This window comes from Pan troglodytes, chromosome 13 (assembly GCF_028858775.2).
Source record: "Pan troglodytes isolate AG18354 chromosome 13, NHGRI_mPanTro3-v2.0_pri, whole genome shotgun sequence".
NCBI classification, from domain to species: domain Eukaryota; kingdom Metazoa; phylum Chordata; class Mammalia; order Primates; family Hominidae; genus Pan; species Pan troglodytes.
Window position 1 is genome coordinate 51,303,694 of NC_072411.2, and position 16,483 is coordinate 51,320,176.

The 16,483-nt window shown below is 37.0% G+C and overlaps 1 long non-coding RNA gene across 1 annotated transcript in view; it reads right to left on the minus strand.

Annotated features, from left to right (window-relative positions):
• Window positions 1-16,483, minus strand: part of LOC107973702 (uncharacterized) — an 88,077-nt gene that overhangs the window by 60,214 nt on the left and 11,380 nt on the right. Inside the window, exon 4 of the long non-coding RNA XR_008546602.2 lies at window positions 2,455-2,575. This is a non-coding gene — a long non-coding RNA (uncharacterized LOC107973702). The remainder of the gene's footprint in view (window positions 1-2,454; window positions 2,576-16,483) is intronic.

Here is a 16,483-nt window from a genome sequence, read left to right on the forward strand (position 1 = left end):
AAACAGCCAAGAAAAGGAGCAAAGAGAGCAACATAAAAGTATATTTTTTTTAAAGGAAAGAGGTAACGGGAGAGTCAAGGTATTAAATGGAAGATAAATAACGGAGAAAAATGAGAGAGTCGAGAGAAAGGGGGAGATGGGTTACAGAGAAGCAGAGGCATTTTGAAGGAATCTTTAGTTGTGGTTCACTATCAGGTACATTAAACAAGGCATTTAAAGTTTTGATTCTGTGGATATTCAAATTTCACAAGTCTAGCTCTCTTCTGTAATCTGTGAGCCACTTGCTTCTTAGATTCAGCCGGGATGAAGTGGTATAGTTGTAGCAGCTGCTGTAATATTGAGTTCTTAGATGGTCTCAGCCCAGAGGTACACATGCCCACCCAGCCCTTTTTGCTCCTGATGTCTCAGCCCCTTCTCAGGAACCAAACTCCTCACTGTGAATGACCAAAGGGTTAATCCCTGGACCAGCAGAGTATTCAGATCCCTGCTTCAGGGATCCATGATGATTGGTTGGCAAACATTTTGAATGTCACCCCTGTGTTAATGGGGTTGTCACTACACCCAGCACTGAAGGATTATTCTCTAGGTTTCAGCTGTACTGATAAAAATTTTGTCATCTGGTTGGCTGGAAGAAATGAGGACAAGGATTAGATGTGGTTTGAAGGCCAGCCTTCCTGACTCTAGCTTAAATGAAAGGGAAAAATTAACTCAATGATGCAGATATTTCCCAGATATCAGTATAACTTTGGGATTAGATTGCTATGTGTGTCTGGGGCACCCTGCCTAGTAAGTAGCTAAGGTGAAAAATAATACTTCAGTTGAGCATAGAACTTTGGCAGTGTCGTATCTAAACAACAACTTGACCCCATCTTATGTGATGATTTGATCTCTTTAAAAGATTCAAGCTATTGATCAAAACTCTTAAACAGAAATTTGCTCAACAGAGTTCCAAATCTGGCATAAGCATACATTAAGAGTTGGATCACAGGTTGTCGGTATGCCTTGAAAACCCCATACCAAATTCAGATATGGCTTAGTGTGTGGGGGGTGTGGGGCGGGGGGTGAGGGGGTGCTTGGCCACCAGTTACCTTTTCCCTCTGCTGCTAGCTGTGTATTATGAGTAAAAACTTACAGTTATTAGTATTTCAGTAGACTCAAACCCCAGCACTTTCATATAGTCACACCTCCCTAGTACTAGGATGTTTGGGATCTTAAATTTACACTCTTAGTTTTTTATTCATGTATTTTTTTCCCAGAAGTTATCACTTTTTTTACTTGATGCCCCAAATTTACTTTAAGAGTTTAATTGCTAGTTTTGCTAAGATATTTTATCCTTTCTCTGAGAAGCACCTGGGTTACTTATTTCCTTACTGCTTCCTTTTTCTTCAATGAAATATTTTTTCCCTAGTCAAGTAGTTCTGTTTTCTGTCCATGCTGTGATAATGGGAGAGAAATCTTGAACTATGTTCTTTTGAACAGAAGTGACTTTCTTCTGGGATGTGAGCTACAATTGGCCTTTTCCCTGCAGCATGGGAGCACAAGCCTTAGGACAGCTTTCTCTGGGTGTTCAACATCCTTTCTGGTGAATCCTGGCAGCAGCAGCAACAGCAGTAGTTTGGGGATATTTCCCACCCACTATTGAGTGGGTTATATTAGCACCAATAAAAAGGAAATTCCAAGAGCACAGTTGGATCACATTGCACCATTTCTTTGTTATTTACTTGACGGCCTTCTCTCTTAATCCTATTGGCCAATCTTCATGAACATTTGCCCAGCCTTCCCTTAGAGAATGAGCTGTTTGAAAACTCACCTTGTTCTGTTCTTCTGGAAGGGGATTTTTGGGAAGATAAAAATGAGGGACACTAAACTACAAACTTAGCCTCTCTACAAACTGAGCCTGACACCTGCCTCATGCACTGTTCTTTCTGGCAGGAAATTGAGAAGGCTGTGGTAGCCCGAAAACGATGAGACACTGAGAGACACTGGGAGACCTCACTGTGGAAATGGCTCTGACTGTGTTTAGCTGTGCAGGTCACAGATTAGCAGGTTGCAGTGGTTTCTAGGAGGCCTGGGCTTTCTGCAGAGGAGGCCCTGCTGAGAGAACAGCTGAAGTTTGCCCCCAAGATCAGAGAGCAAGCTTGTTTAGGTTAAGGCTTCAAAGTACCAGCTTTTATTACATTTTAATGATCAGAGTCATATTTTATTCATAGGGCTCAAGCTGAGCACCCCGGAGTTAGTAAAGCACAAGGTTTCTACTTCACACTCAGGCCAGTCTACGAAAAAGTTTGAAATAGAAGGAAGCTTGGGGATTTGGCCTCATTATTAAAAAATGAACATAAAGGATTTGCTGAACACTGACAATAAAATATCCAGGATAACAGACTTATTATGTAGCTTTCCATGGTTTATGTTGAAGACGTAAATAAGTCACATCTTGTTTGCTAGAGAACTAACCTTTCATTAACTTGTATTTCCACACCTTCACAATACACCTCTAGCAGAAATGCAACTCTTGCTGGAATTCCTCTCCAACTATGAAAATTTGAGAACATTCTCTGTGTTTTACTTTTGCTTTCTGAAAAAAAAAAAAAGTAAAGTAAAAAAGAGAAGCATTGGATTGTGCTCCATTTTTACACATTATGTGGAGAAGATTGAGTGAGGTTCTAATACATTTTGTAGGAGAGAATGAAGAAGAATTTAATTTCCTTTTTACCCTGCTACTAGATGCGAGTAATGATACAGGGTGATTAACTTTTATGTTGCTGGAGCATTTTCACATGAAAGTCATTTTCAAAGAAACAGCAAGTAAGCCTGGTAATTGAGAGAGAGTTTAAAGCACTTTCAAAGTGACCTCTGTGTTTTGGGGGATATTAGGATGACACCAATGGTGGGTGAGACTCAGAGGTATAATTGAAATCAGTTGTGAAAGATTTATCTGTAAATCCACCTTCAACCCTCTGACCAAAAGATAAAGCCCTAATTGTGGCCAATGTTGACTTTTCTCTTTTTCACTTTTTGCAGCTGTATTTGGAGATAAAAGGACACTTCTAGAAGAAACTTCGGGTTAATCATGATAACAGTTGTTCAACGTCAATTCAGCATCGTCAGTTTTCCATGATCTGCCTTAATTCAGGGTCATATTCCTGCATATTTGGCAGATTCCCTATAATTATGGAATGAATATATAAATGAGTAAAGAGAAGGGAACATGAACAAAATACTTCCTAATAGCAGATAATCCAAAAGCCATTTTTCTTGGATGTTGCAAAACATTATACGGCTTTCTTTTTTCTGGTGTAGATTTACTTCCTTAATTACATTTTGTTTGGGTTAATACTAAAGTTCATGTTTTTATTTTTGCACTTTCACACTAATTTTGTGAATTTACAAATGTAGAGGGTGCTGAATAGCAAGAAAACATCAAGAGTAGACTAAAAATGTCCCAGTAATAATTCTTAAGGGGGTAATCCAGTTAATTTTTCTAAATGACAACAATATGTTATTTATGTATTTTACCATCCCTGGTCCCCCTAAAAATTGGGACTTCAACAGTAAGAGCTATTTCATATGCATATTATCAATATTTTGCCTGAAAAAAAGGTACATTTAATGTACTAAACTGTTTTTTGTAGATTTCTTGAGTCTTGAAACACTGTAGTTTTGGAGATTCATCTGTTTAGATGACAATAGGTCCCACTCTTAAGTTTCAGGTTTCTTAAAAAGTATTTTTTATGGGTACATAGTAGGTATATATATATTTTGGGAGTAGGTAGATATTTTGATACAGGCATACGATGTGTAATAATCACATCAGGGTAAATGAGGTATTCATCGCACAAGCATTCATCATTTCTTTGTGTTATGGACATTCCAGCTGAATTTCGAGCTTCAGTTTTCTTATTTGTGAAATGGAAATACTAAGGAGGTTGTTGCGAGGATTAAAGGAGGTAATCTACACAAGATATTTAGACAGTTGTGACCTCACTATAAATGGTCAACACTATTGGGTATTTTTCATTATTACTATTGCTATGTGCTCTGCATTGTAAATTAGCATCAACTTCTGCTTTCTTATAAAACTGTTAGTGGCTGGGATATCTTCATTAATGCTAAGCACACAGGCTAATGGTTCACAAACATTTCACCACTAAAGAGCTCTCCATATCTCATAACACAATAAATGAACTCTTTTTATTAATTTTGAAACATTAATCAAAGATGTTTAACTGCTAATTGGAGCTTCTGACCGATGTGACATAGTCAGTGTTACAACAGATTGATATAATTCCTGCTATTTGGCAAACTAATACATACTTTCTTTTAGGCTTTAAACACTTCAACTTATAGATCAAAGACCTAATTATTACATGCCATAGATACAACCATATTTAAAGACCCGGATTTTTCTGTTCTTTTGCATTTCTCTAGGGCGTAACATTGGACTGAAAAGGGTATATAGCAATAAATAGTTCAACAACTTTAACAGATGGGGACACTGAGGCCCAAAATGGTCATGTGGTTAGAGGCAGAGTCGAGACTAGGATGAGATCTCCTGATCCCAAGTACTACACTTTTCCCAAGATGCCACATAAATCTCCACATAAAGGCAACCTAAATCATCCTGTGATATCTTAGCATGTTTTTTATTCAGAAGGTAGAGAATTAAGGTTCTTTGCCCATAACAAGGATAATAGCCAAAAGTTGAGTAGTTCCTATGTTATCAGTCAATACGCTAAGTGCTTTATAAACATGATCTCATTAAATGTTCATAGGAAATTTAGAAGGTAGTTAATAATAGTATCCCTATATTACAGTTAAGGTAAGGCTCAGGGAGAATAAGAGCTCAGATTGCAAATTGGGAGCCTGGATTCAAAATGAGGTAGCCATGACTCTAGAATAGTGTAGGCCCTGCTGTTTGACCACTCCACTGAACTGCCTCCACACCCTTATCTGTGCAGCAACGACATAGAAGACAATGTTTGGTGTCTATAGCTGTTTGTCTTAGTGAGTTCGGGCTGCTATAACAAATTATCATAGACTGGGTGACTTAAACTGCAGATATTTGTTTCTCATCATTCTGGAGGCTGGGAGTCTGAAACCAGGGCGCCAGCATGGCCAGGTTCTGGTGAGGGCTTGCTTTTTGGATTGCAAATCGCCATCTTCTTGTGTCCTTACAGAGTGGAAAGAAGACCAGAGAGATCTCTGGCATCCCTTTTAAAAGGATGCAAATTCCATTATGAAGGCTCCATCCTCATGACTTAATTACCTCCCAAGGGCCGTTACTCCTAATACCATAACATAGGGGGTTATGATTTCAACATAAAAATGGTGTATAAACACATTCAGTCCATAGCACTGTTTATTTCAAGGAACTTAGGCCAATTGCATAAATGAGGACAAAGCCATGGATTCTAGGCTGTAAACACCAAGGAACTTTTATCTACTCCATGTTCATGGTCTGCATTCTTAGCTTAAGCTACTTGTCTTAAAAGTGTAGTCTTGGGTTAATGGAAACCCAGTGAAAATACTGCTTCATCAATAAAAATCTTTCTCTACTTCTGTACTTTTAACTGGCAAATTTAACCATTCAGGGGCCAAGAAGGGGGCTAGGAAGACTATAACATTACCTAGATAGTAGTCATAAATCCCATGTCCACGTGCCTCTTTATTTAGGAGAGTCTCTCTAATACCCACTCTTGGCAGACATATTTCCTTCATGCATTGCCTTTGCGTATTCTTTGTCCATTTTTCATTTGGATGATTTTTATATCGAATTTTTAAACATACTAAACTCGTTAATTCTTAGGCTGCCATAAACGTATAGCTATTTTTCTATCTGTTTATTGCCTTATAATTTTATTCATCCTACACAGATAAAATTGTTACATTTTTATGTTATAAATCAATTATCTTTTTCTTTATTTCTGCCTTGAGTATGATAGAAAGTACACCTCCATCCCAATAATATATTAATAGTCACCTATATTGTTCTATTATTTTTATGGTGTCTTTTTTGGTACATTTAAAACTTTAATCAACTTGGAATTCATTTTGGTATAAATAGGGAGATGTCTTTATTTTTCCTAAATTATCAATCTTTTAACCCTACCTATGTAGTAAATAATCCACCCCCTTTTCACTTATTTAAAATATTTAAAATTCTTATATATGCATTTTCTTCTTCAATTTCTATGCTGTATTAATGAATACATTTCTGCATCAATATTATACTAGTTTCAATTATTGTTGAATATGCACTTAATTTACACAATGCTTGACTGGGTTTCTAGTTTCCTGGCCCTTAGCAAATTATAGGAAGTAACCCCAAGGGTCTTGGAAGCATGAATATATCAAGAAATGATTTCGTGGAATATTATTCAGCCTTAGAAAAAAACAAGGAAATCCTGCCATTTGTGACAACATAGATGTACATGGAAGACGTTATGCCAAGTGAAATAAGCCTGACACAGAAAGACAAATATCTCAAGATCTCACTTATGTGTGGAATTAAAAAATGTCAAACTCTTAGAATCAAGAGAGTAATAGTAGAGTTACCAGGTTCTGGGGGTGAAAGGAACAGGGAGATATTGGTCAAAGGGGGCCAAAATTTCAGTTATGCAAGATGATGAAGTTGTAGAGATCCAATGTATGGCATGGTAATTATAGTTAACAACACTGTACTATATGCTTGAAATTTGCTAAGAGGGTAGATCTTCAATGTTCTCTACACACACACAAAAGGTAACTATGTGAGGTGATGATATGTTAATTAGCTTGTTTGTGGTAATCATGTCAAAATGTATACATCTACTAAAACATCATGTTGTACATTCTAAATATATACAATTTTTATCTACCATTTATATCTTGATAAAGCTGGAAAAATAGAAATAATTGTGATCAGCTTGACTACAAGGTGAGAGACAGAAAACATAACAACGTAGTCTTGGAAATTCAATAAAAATTATTTGGGATTACTTAATAAAAGTCAAACTTCTTTAAAGAGCTCCAAAACCTCTGAGACTTTCACTAAGTTATTGATATTCATAAAGAATTCAGTCTATAAAAAATAAGCATTCACATATTCTTAGAATCAGAGCCTGTCTCTCAGACTGAACTGGGTTATTGTGAAGAATGGAGAAAACGCAGACCCTGTTCTACCAGCTGGATGTTATGTAGTAAATTTCAGCCCTTACTTGTGATCTGTTCAAAATATAGAAGAACTAAAAAGGAATACAAATTTAAATCAGCTCGCAAAATAACTGAGCCAATTACTTAGGAAGTGTGCATTCTTCTCTTTGGAAAACAGCTTGTGGAACATGCAAATTTTGTAATATTGTTCTGCCTCATGCATAACTACCTAAATCAGGTTATTTTTAACCTTAGGTACAACTGAGAAAGGTAAAATCTTGGAAGAAATAGCTCTGACGTATCTATAAACACTAATTCTGCCTTTTCTATAAATTCTTCCCTCTCACCCCCAACATCTCGAGATCTAAGAAGTAACAGTACCTAAGAGGGCTTAGGAGGCTCACACTCTGCTTGTGGGTTCTCTCGATTGCTTTGAGGAGAATCCTGTGATAGCACAGGAGAATAGGGAGGAAAACTGCTTATGTGGAAGACAGGGAGGACGACTTTGACCAGCTGTACAGAGTAGATTTATTTTAAAATCAAATTACTTTTTATTCAATAAGACATGACAGAATTTTAACAGCTTGATGAGTTTTAATAAGTGTGTATACCCATATAAGTAACACCCAAACCAAGATAGAGAACGTTTCTGTAACCTCAAAGCATTCTCTCATGTTATTTCCTGTCAACCCTATCTAACTAAAGAGGTAATAATCACGCTCCTGATTTTCTAACATTAGAAGTTAGTTTTCTCTGTTTTTATAATTCATACGAATGGAATCTTATTATAGTATGTAATTTTTTTGGCCTGACTTCTTTCAGTCAGCAAAATGTTTTTAATATGCATCCATATTGTTACATGAGTCAATAATTTGTTCCTTTGTATTGGTGAGTATAATTTCATTGTATGAATATTTCACACTTGTTTTATCCATGAACATATTCATGCACATTTGGGTTATTTCTAGAGTCTGGCATCTTTCCTAACATTTGGTATTAACAGCCAACATTTAATTTTAGCTATACTATGAAGCACAAAAACCATATGTTTATTTCAATTGATGCTGAAAAAGCATTTGATAAAATTCAACATCCTTGTATGATAAAATTCCTTAACAAACTGGGTATAAAAAGAACATACCTCAACACAATAAAAGCCATATACAACTGACCCACAGCTAGTATCATACTGAATAGGGAAAAACTGAAAGCCTTTTATCTAAGATCTGGAACAAGACAAGGATGCCCACTTTCACCACTATTATTCAACGTAGTACTAGAATTCTTAGCTACAGCAATCAGACAAGAGAAAGATATAAAGGGCACCCAGTTAGAAAGGAAGAAGTCAAATAATTTTTGTTTGCAGGTGATATAATCTTATATTTGAAAAAAACTTAATACGTCACTGAAAAATTATTAGAACAGATAAACAAATTCAGTGAAGTTGCAAGTAAAAAAATCAACATACAAAAATCAGTAGCATTTCTATCTGCAAGAAGTGAACAATCTGAAAAAGGAATCAAGATGGTCAGGTGCGATGGCTCATGCCTATAATCCCAGCACTTTGGGAGGCCGAGGTGGGCAGATCACTTGGGGTCAGGAGTTCAAGACCAGCCTGGCCAACATGGTGAAACCCCATTTCTACTAAAAATACAAAATTAGCTGGGTGTGATAGCGTGTGCCTGTGGTCTCAGCTACTCAGGAGGCTGAGGCGGGAGAATCACCTGAACCTGGGAGGCAGAGGCTTCAGTGAGCCAAGATTGTGCCACTGCACTCCAGCCTGGGCAACAGAGTGAGACTCCATCACAGAAAGAAAGAAAGAAAAGAAAGAAAGAAATTCCACTTATGATAGCTACAAATAAAATAAAATACCTAGGAATAAATGTAACCAAATAAGTGAAAGATTTCTACAATGAAAACTGTAAAACATTAATATAATAAATTGAGGAAGACAGAAAAATGGAAAGATATCCCATGTTCAGGAATTAGAAGAATCAATGTTGTTAAAATGTCCATATTACTCAAAGCAGCCTACAGATTCAATGCAATCACTATCAAAATACCAATGATATTCTTCACAAAAATAGAAAAAATAATCTTGAAATTTATATGGAATTACAAGAGACCCAAAATAGCCAAAGCCATCCCAAGCAAAAAGAACAAAACTGGAGGAATTACATCATCCGACTTCAAATTATATTACAGAGCTACAGTAACCAAAACAGCATGGTAATGACATAAAAGTAGACACATACACCAATGGAAAAGAAGTAGGAACCCAGAAATAAATCCATATACTTACAGTAAACTAATTTTCAACAAAGTTGCCAAGAATATACATTGGAGAAATGACAGTCTCTTCAATAAACAGTGCTGAGAAAACTGGTTATCCATATGCAGAAAAATAAAGCTAAATCTCTATCATATATAAAAATTAAATCAAAATGGGTTAAAGACTTGAATCTAAGACCTGAAACTATGAAACTACTAAAAGAAAACATCAGGGAAGCTCTCCAAGATATTGGTTTTAGCAAATATTTTTGAGTAATACCCCAAAAGCACAGGAAACCAATGCAAAAATGAACAGATAGGATTACAAGTTAACAAGCTTCTGCACAGCAAAGGAAACAATCATCAAAGTGAAGAGACAACTCACAGAATGGGAGAAAATATTTGCTAACTATCCATCTGACACTGAATTAATAACCAGAACATATAAGGACCTCAAACAACTCAATAGGAAAAAATCTAATAATCCAATTTAAAAATGGGCAAAAGATCTGAATAGATATTTCTCAAAAGAAGACACACAAATGGTGAAAAGCTATATGAAAAGATGCTGAACATTATTGCCCATCAGAGAAATGTAAATCAAAACTACAATGAATTTCATCTCACCCCAGTAAAAATGATTTTTATCCAAAAGATAGGCAATAACAAATACTGGCAAGGATGTGGAGAAAATAGAACCCTCATACACTGTTCGTGGGAATGACAATTAGTAAAACTACTATGGAGAACAGGATGGAGGTTCTTCAAAACACTAAAAATTGAACTACCATATGATCCAGCAACCCCACTGGATATATCCAGAAGAAAAGAAATCAGTGTATCAAAGTGATATCTGCACTCCCACATTTATTATTTATGCCCACTGCATATATCTGAAAGAAAAGAAATCAGTATATCGAAGTGATATCTGCACTCTCACATTTATTGCAGCACTATTAGGAATAGCCAAGATTTGGAATCAACCTAAGCATCCATCAACAGACAAATGGATAAAGAAAATGTGGTACATATACACAATGGAGTATTATTCAGCCATAAAAAGAATCAGACCTGGTCATTTGCAACAACATAGGTGGAACTGGAGGAGATTATGTTAAGTGAGATAAGCCAGGCACAGAAAGACAAACTTGGCATGTTCTAACTCATTTGTGGGAGTTCAAACTTAGAACAATTGAACTCATGGAGAAAGAGAGTAAAATGATGGTTACCAGAGTCTAGGAAGAGTAGTTGGGAATGGGAGATGAGGATGGCTAATGGGCACAAAAATATAGTATAGTCAGATACAGTAAACAAGATCTAGTATTTGATAGCACAACAGGGTGACTACAGTCAGCAAAAATTTGTTGTACATTTTAGAATAACTGGGAGTACAATTGGAATGTTTGTAACACAAACAATGAATGCTTAAGGTGATGGATGCCCCATTTACTTTGATGTGATTATTTACACATTGTATGCCTATATCAAGATATCTTATATACACCATGTACCCATAAATGTTAAAAATTAACTGTTTTAAAAAAGTTTGATTATAGCTATTCTAATGGGTTTGAAGTAGTAACTCATGGGTGTTATAATTGCACTTTCTTGATGACGAATGATGCTGAGCACATTTTTTGGTGCTTATTGATTATTTTTATATCTTTTTAAATGAAGTGACTATTCAAGAGTTCTGTATAAAAATGTGGTTGTCATTTTATTATTGATTTTTAAGAGATCTCTATATATTTTGGAGGCATGCTGTTTATCAGATATGTTGAAAATATTTTGTCATTCTGAGACTTAATTTTTTAGAAGAACATTAAAATTCTGATGAAATTTGAGTTGTGAATTTTCCACACTACACTTGGTGTTTCTTTTGGTGTCCAGTCTAATAAATCTGCCTACTTCAAGGTGGTGCAGATATTCTCCCATGTTTCTTCTAAAAGTTTTTAATTTTAGTCTTCTACAATTAGATGTATAATCCATTTCAAATTAATGTATATGTGTGGTGTTAGGTAGGAACCCAAGTTTACTTTTTTCTACGTAAACTTCTGCTGGAAGTGGTTCCAGCAGAAACTATTGAAAATATCATTTCCCTATTTAATTATTTTAATTATTTGTTAAAAATGGTTATTAATGTGAGGGGTTGTTTCTGGATTTTTCTGCAAAACTCCAGACTCATATCCAAATGCCCTACTTGACATTGTCTGTTGTGTCTAATAGATATCTCAAGTTAAACATATTCCCAGACTGTGCTCCTTCCTCCCCTTAAAATTTCTTCTACATGTGGTCTTCTCCATCTCAATTTATCATATTTCCATTCTTCCAATCATTCAAGCTAAAAATCTTGGCGTCATTATGGATACTCTTTCTTGCATCCTACACCAATTCCATCAGCAAGTCTACTTTCAAAATACATCGAGAATGTAATCACTTCCCTGGCCACACCATCTCCCACCCAGATGACTATACTGATCTCTGTCCCCACCCTTTACCCCAGAGTCTATTTTCAGCAGCTGGAGTTTCAAGACCTTTTGAAAACTTAAGTCAAATTATTCCTCCGCTCAAAACACTGGAGGGAAACACTTGGTTCAGAGGAAAGGTCAAGGTCCTGAAAATAACCTTCATATCCTACAAACCTTTTCTGATCTCATTTCCTCCCACTCCCTTCTGTCTTATTCATCACAATCCCTTTCCCTGCTGCTGTTCCTTGATGGCAGGTGAGGTTCTACCTACCTCAGGGCCTTTATGGTGCTGTTTCCTCTGCCTGGAATGGGCTTTCTCCATTATTCTATATTCCTTCTCCTGCATTTCCTTCATGTCTTTGATTGCTGTGATCTTTTCTAATTGGGTCTTGAGATCTCTCTCTTGAGAGTAGCCATAAGCCCAGATAGTCACTCTCCAGGACAGACTGGTGGGGAGGGGACTAGGTTCCCGTGTGTGTGTGTCGGGTGAAATGCAATGAGGTGGTGAAACAAAAGGCATGAAACAGAATAAATTTATTATGCACATCACTCAGAGAGGTTAGGGGTGCTGACGTGAGGAATCCAACGGTGGTAGGGAGTGCAGCTGGGGTGAGAGAGAGAGAGAACCTGTGGAACTATGCCTTTCTCAAGGTCCATGGTATTATCCCTTAGGCTTTCCTTCATGTGTTGTGGATTGGTTAGTTTAAGGAAAACATGCGCAAGGCGGGAACTTATTTACATGACTCTGGCGTTGGCCATTAGGTTTTTATCACGATCAGCAGCTTTGGGTAGTGTTGAGTTTTGGGTCAGTGAAATGATGAATAAGTGGGCTATCCAAAAACAACCACATGGGGAGGGGAAGTTTTAACCAGGGCAAGGGTGACAGGGTAAACCTGGAATTCAACAACTTATATCAGGCCTAAAATTGGATACCCAGGCAACAACTATATTAAACAAATGTATGACATTAATCAAACATCACTTTACCAGCGAGGGTTTGCCTGACTACTTACTGAAAAGTATACCCCCCACCAAGCCACCCAGTACTTGTTACCTTTTACTATCTTACATAAAGCATTTTGTTTGTTTGTTTATCTGAATGTAAGCCTCTACTACAATATAAGCTTTATGAGAACAGGGATGTTTTTCCTGTTTTATGTCCTGCTATTTACTCAGCATCTAGAACAATTCCTGGCACAAAGTAGGCACCCATAGATATTTGTTAAATAAACAGGCTAATTCCTTCCCTTCAGGGCTTGAGAGGTGTTTTGGGAGGATGAAAATAAAGACTAAGATGGAAACAAATTTGTTATTAGTCTTGAAATTCTTAGCCCTTGTCAGCATCACTTTTGGGTCTAATTTTTTAAAAACATGCAACAACTGAAAATCCAGAAAGTACAATATCCTTCCACAAAGCCCCCTCTGCCCCTTTCCTAGAAGAAACCTTACTTACGTAATTAAGAAGAATACACATGTATGAAACACATTTTAGAAATACTTTCAACTAAAAAAATTGACATCTTAAAGTTTTAATACAGAATTAGGCTTTAGTTACTTATGAAATACATTGTATTTCCAAACAATGAGCAAAAAAAGGGGCTATTGTATGCATTCAATAAATTTAGATAGCTTCTCATAATAAAACACTTGCCATGTCCCAGAAGATGTGCTCAGGTTTTTACATGTATGATCTCATTCAATTCCCACAACAATATTATTAGACCATAGTACTATAATTCTATGCATTTTATTGTTGAGGAATCTGGGACTTAAAGAGTTTAAGTAATTTGACAGAACTCACCAGCTATGCCTATACATTTCCTCAAGAGCATCACACTGGAAAATAAACCTTTTGCTTTATTCCCAATGCTGACTGCATAATTAAGAGCCTCTTTAAAACTCCTGTCCCAAGTTAGAATACAGCCAGTCCTAGACTGGTTAAGGCTATTGTTAGAGATTTTGTATTTGTTGACAAACTTCTGGACCCCACTTTCCCCTACCAGAGAAGATGTTGTGTAATAACACGAATAGCAACTTTAGGATTATTTTGTTACCATCCAAATACTCCAAAATGAAATTCCCCTTGGCACTCTGAAGCTCTAGAAAGATTAATTTCTACCCACAGATCTCCAGATTCATATACAGTTGAATAAAAAGATTCACGAGTTTCAAGAGGGAAAAAAATTTCAAAGACCTGGTTTTGGCCTAGCTCTGCAGCTTTAAGATTTGTATTAAAGACCATCCCCCTGCAATCACACACTTACATAAGCAAAAACATAAGTTTCACATAAGCCTAGAAACAGTCCTGGTGTTACAGGGAAGCTATTGGGCATTGTGAGACTGAGCAAACGTGCCCTCTGTGAAAGCGGGAATTAGTCTCGTGTTGTGGTTCTCTTTAAAGCTGCTGAATCGCCCTTGGGAATTTCAATGCTGTAACCCTCTACTTGGTACCCTGATATTATCATTTTCTGATCTTTGCAGCCTTGAGTCACCTTGCCCACAGGTACGGGGCAAGATTCTCTCTTGAGAATCTAAACTCTCTGCTTCTACACAAGGAGAATAGAAACTTTTCCAGTTAGTTCATTGACATCTGATGATCTCCCGTTAGTTCCTAAAGTCCAGAAATTACTCATGCTTTACTTCTTCAAGACCCTTGTTCCAGTAAGGGTAACACTGGTTTAACCCCTTTCCCATACGTTTCCTCCCTTCTTTCCCCTTCCTTCTACTCCTCATCCCTCTTAGGTCCATTACTGACACTCAGTTTCCCGGCAGGACAGCTTCCTCTACCTTCTCCAGGCTACCTGGTGTCTTTGATCTTTAGGCTCTGGCTGTCTATCAGCAGTTCATTCGATCATATGCACATCCAGTTATACAACAGGAGTAGGATGTGGAGAAGGCTTTAAATCAAGGCAGCCACATGGCATTGGCTCAGATCTGGGACTTAGGCTATATAGCAAAGACTCATATGGAACCCAAAGAGAGAACCAACCTAATCAGAGTGAAGGTTTTGTGCTGAGGAACAGTGAGAAAGGAGTGTGATGGGAGCCGGGCATGATTTCTGAGAGCTCAGCAGTTAGAGGAATTTCATATTTGATGAAACAGGTAGAAATTGGAAATGCTTGTTCAAGGAGGTAAAAGGATGAAAGCAAAGCTTTAAAAAGATTACAGTGGTTATTATGGTATGTCGGATGAATTAGACACAGAGAGAGGAAGGTTTTACAGCAATAAAAGAATAAAAATCCGTGGACCAAGTTTGTGGGAATGGACTGAAGGAGGCAAAACCAAAAAAAAAAAAAAAAAATCTATAAAGGAAGAACAAATAAGAGATAATGACAAGCAGAATTTTTTTTTTTTTTTTTTTTTTTTTGAGACGGAGTCTCGCTCTGTCGCCCAGCCTGGAGTGCAGTGGTGTGATCTCGGCTCACTGCAAGCTCCGCCTCCCGAGTTCACGCCATTCTCCTGCCTCAGCCTCCCGAGTAGCTGGGACTACAGACACCTGCCACCACGCCCGGCTAATATTTTTTTTTTTTTAGTAGAGATGGGGTTTCACCGTGTTAGCCAGGATGGTCTCGATCTCCTGACCTCGTGATCCGCCCGCCTCGGCCTCCCAAAGTGCTGGGATTACAGGCATGAGCCACCACGCCCAGCCGACAGGCAGAATTTATGTGCTTAACAGCTGGGAGAAAATGAAGACATGTAGTCGAAAATCCAGATGCTTTCAAATATATATTCAATTATTTAATGTTAGATGAATCATAGAGATAAATTTTAAAAGTTTTTTTAAATTTTCTAATGGTTGATGCTTATTTTGTAGATACAAATATGCTATATATACTCAGAATCAACAATGTTTAAGAACAAGCTAATAGTTTTTGGCTTGGTTCAAGGAGCTAGGTGTTGGTGATACTAAGTTATAAGAATAGTATGAATAGAGATCTAAATAAACTTTAGGAACTAAAGGTAACAAATGATTTTATAAGAAGTTTTTCTAGCATGAACACTTACAGAATGACTTGCTTGCCCCAGCTCGCCTGGGAATAATATATGGTGAGCCATTACCAAAAAGTGTGAATTGTATTTATTATTCTGGCTTGGGGAGAAGGTTGGTTGGTAGGTCTTGTTCTTTTGTTTCTTGAAAGGTAGAATTGGTTTAGAGACAGAATAATATATTGTAGACAAAGCAGCTATTCTGAAGTCAGGCTGGCATGGGCACTAATTCCATCTGCTATTTAGCAGCTATGTAATTTGTGCAAAGTCGCTTCACCTGTGAGGTGGTCGATTTCCTATTTGCAAAATAGGAATAATAGTACATACTTCATGAGTCTGTTTGCAGTAATTAAATGAGTTAATGTGGTATAATGACAGATGCAGGGAAGGCACTCAGTAAATGCTAGTTCCCTTCACTGGAAAACATCAAGAAAGGTTCATTTGCTCAGCCAAGAACTAGAAAGTTATCTTGATTAAACCTTAGGGAACTCGTGTAGAATTTATTGGGTGTCAGAAAAATGTGTGTGTAACCAGTGCTACCTGACTTTTGTCAAATTACTGTGAGGTGTTGACTCTAGTAGACAAGCAAGGACAAAGAGATGACATGAAATATCCGTTACTCTTAA